General features: G+C 39.8%; 1 pseudogene; it reads right to left on the bottom strand.

Moving 5' to 3' along the window:
• Nucleotides 1-422: 422 nt before the first annotated feature.
• Nucleotides 423-892, bottom strand: LOC147432206 (uncharacterized; annotated as a pseudogene).
• Between the last annotated feature and the right edge of the window lie 2577 nt (nt 893-3469).

Genomic DNA, 3469 nt, shown 5'->3' with positions numbered 1-3469 from the left:
TCTCCAAATTTTGAGCAAAACACCCCGAAAATTTGAGATGAAGTTCAGGGTGTCATCAACAAGAAAACGTAATCAACGATTAGATTGATTAGCAATAAACGCCACACAAAATACTAATCATATTCTTCTTAACACAAAACAACCACAGTTAACAAGAATCAATGCTCAAAAAATAAAATTTGTAGCAATTTTGAATCTTACGTGCGAATCGCATACACATGAATTGAATCGGCGCGTGATCGTTACCGCTCTGATACCATGTTGAGATGTAGAGAGAAAGAGAGAGAGAGAGAGAGAGAGAGAGAGAGACAAAACAAGAGACACACCATATACGCTCCCAAAGACTGATTCGTATTGAGGACAAGATACAATTATATAGGTGAGACAAAGTTGAGTAGAGTGAGCCATATATAGCTCCAACATTAACGGCAAAATCCCTCAGCCATAGAAACTTCTGTTCTGAGGACTTCTCTGCAAGTAAGTCCAATTCGTGGATCGGGGTGGAAAATGCTTCCTGTAGTGCAGATTTTTTGGTGATCCTATATCTAACAATAGCAGGAGCTCCATAGAAGAGACCTTTTTCCCTTGACTCCAGAACAAAAACATGAACCACAGACTTTCTCGCTTCTAGCTTGTCCCATGAGTTGGAAGCGTTTCCATTAACCAAGCTAAACTTTTCACTAGGCCAGGTGTCGTCATTCAAACTCACATCATACGCAGTGTTGAAGCCCACATTATTGAGGCTGATGGAAACGGTGACATGCTCTACGGACTTGAGCTTTGAGATGGAAGCACGTTTGTGCACCACCATGAAGGCTTCGTCTGTTGCACTCGTGCAGGGGCAGAAGAGCAGGAGAAGCAGGACTCCAAAAGCCCTTAGCAGTAACAGATCTCTCTCTCTCTCTCTCTCTCTCTCTCTCTCTCTCTCTCTCTCTCTCTAAGAGTTTTAGAGTCAATGTCAAAGAAGAAGGCACATTACAATTTTCTCACCAGTTGTGACCTCTGCTAACTTGGTTGAATGTAAGCACTGTGCAGAGTAAAATAAAAAAGGACGCGAACTGCATTGCCTTGCATGGTGCAAGATAGCAGGAGACCTCTTGCGTTGCCCTGCGTTGGAGACAAAGACAGAAGAGATCGCGCTATGCCTCTCTTTCATGCACTCCTCTCTCTCTAGTCTCTCTCTCTCTATATATATAAAAACTCTCTGAAGGAGTCCAGACAGAGGTTTCTCTCCCATGCACTCTTGTCTCTCTATCTCTATAAAAGAAACTCTCTGAAGGCGCCCACGCCGGCGCGGGCTCGTTGAGAGAGTTTTTTGTTTAGCGAAAATTACCAAAATACCCCTCTAATTTGTTGAAATTCCCAATATACCCCTCAAATTTCAAAAATTCCCAAAATACCTTTGTATCTATTTTCGTTGGATTCTTCAAGATTTTCTAATCTTTATTCTTGTTTGACAATTGAGATCGGTTTTTGAGTGCTTACATGTAATTTGTCCCCAATTACCTCGCAAAAAAGTAAAATATGTCTAAAAATAATGAAGCAATTCATCTCCAAAGCCTACATAACCGACTCAAATTTTAGTTTTAGCATCATGTATGGTAGACAATCACTCTTCTTATGAAAAGCTACAATTTTTTTTGTTTTTGGAGAAATTTACTCTCACAACCAGGGGTAATTTGGGAATTTTGGAAAATTTGAAGGGCATTTTAGGAATTTATGACAAATTATGGGGGTACTTTGGGAGTTTTTGATATTTGAGGAGTATTTTGAGAATTTCCACAAATTAGAGGGGTATTTTGGTAATTTTCCCTTTTTTTTACACACACACACACACACACACAGAGAAGAGTCAATTCACATGCTTATAATCACCGTCTCAATGCATACATTGGCGGTCACTCCTATTCTTGCATTAGGAATAACACAAAAGAGCGCTATGACTATAAAGTTGGTAAGCAACAAAAAATGTGTGTGTGTTAGAGAGAGAGAGAGAGAGAGAGAGAGAGAGCTAGTTCACATACTTTAGTGGTTGCCTATTTGTGCGCAACGACAACCGACCGTGTTATATTTTTGCGAGAACTATGAGCAGTTGTGCAATTAAGTAAATATAGTGTCTCAATTTGTGAGAACCTAAAAATTGTACACATCGCGAGTGTTAATTTACTTGTCCTGCTCTATGATTCCCAATCTGCTCCATCCCCGTGTCTAGGAGACGTAGGGTCGCAACTGGTTGCACCCTTTTTTTCTCAATTTCTCATTTGATTGGCAACCAATTGGGAAATGAGACTTCACCTGAACCGGCTCAGAGAAGTCTAAAAACTCAAAGAGCTCTTTTTCTTTAAAAAAACTCTCTAAAAGAGTCCGTGTTAGCACTCAAAGAGCTCTTTCTAAAAAAAACTCTTTGAAAGAGTCTGTGCCGGCACGGACTCTTTTAGAGAGAGAGAGAGAGAGAGAGAGAATCCTACGAAGTAGGTTGGTTGTGTTCACGTGTTGACTTGGTTCTCATGAGGGCTAAGAATTAAGAGAGAGAATGTGCAAGCTGAAGAGAAAGTGAAGAAGGATAAGTCAGAGATCGAAGTAGATCTAGTTAGCTCTATCTCTCAAAGTGCAAAGACTTTTTCATGGAGATTATCCAGGTTGGACATTTGGTTGTAAAGACATTTTGTATCTTTTGAAAACACACTGCTTATTGTCCCAGTGGTAGTGATATTGTTTCTCTATTTTTAGAGAGAGAGAGAGAGAGAGAGAGAGAGAGGGAGAAGAGAGAGAGAGAGAGAGAGAGAGAGAGAGAGAGAGAGAGAGAGAGACGGAGAGAGAGAGAGAGAGATCTAAGAATCTCCTCTCACTGGTGGATGCACATGGCATATCTTGGTTTGGTAGGTCCCTATGGTCTCCAAAACAATGCGTTGTCAATACAATGCAATTCTTTCCCTCATCCAGCTACCAAGATTTCCATACCACCTTATAAATCTTGAGCAGACACACGCTCAAAAGAGATTGAATTTTGTTGCAACCAAATTATGGCCTTCCTGACATCGACTAGTTTTTTTCAAACAATGATCCAAAATGGAAAGGAGCTGCATCTTTAATCTAAATTGTGAAAGAAGTTGTTCAATTGATACATGAAGCGGGATATACTTTGTGAAATTTGGATGCCACCCTCATATTACAAAGGCCAAAGTTGAGTCCACATACGGAGGCCATAAAGTTGAACCCTCTGTGAGATGCTTGTCATAGATCCTTTAGTAGTTAATATCAAGGCTAGTACCCATGAAAATGTGGATAGCTTAGGATAGAATCATATCATTGCTTCCCACATTGTTGTGTTATCAATGAAGAAATAAGCAAACAAATGTATAGTAAAGGTTCGTAGGATTTAATGGCTACAAATGTATAGTAAAGGTTTGTAGGCTTTAATGGCTACTCATGTTTACCAGCTATTTATTGATTAAATAATGATTGAGAG

Source organism: Adiantum capillus-veneris, chromosome 20 (genome assembly GCF_014529385.1).
Source record: "Adiantum capillus-veneris isolate H3 chromosome 20, ASM1452938v2, whole genome shotgun sequence".
NCBI classification, from domain to species: domain Eukaryota; kingdom Viridiplantae; phylum Streptophyta; class Polypodiopsida; order Polypodiales; family Pteridaceae; genus Adiantum; species Adiantum capillus-veneris.
Note: the sequence above shows the minus strand (reverse complement) of the source record. Positions and strands in the feature narration are given on the sequence as shown.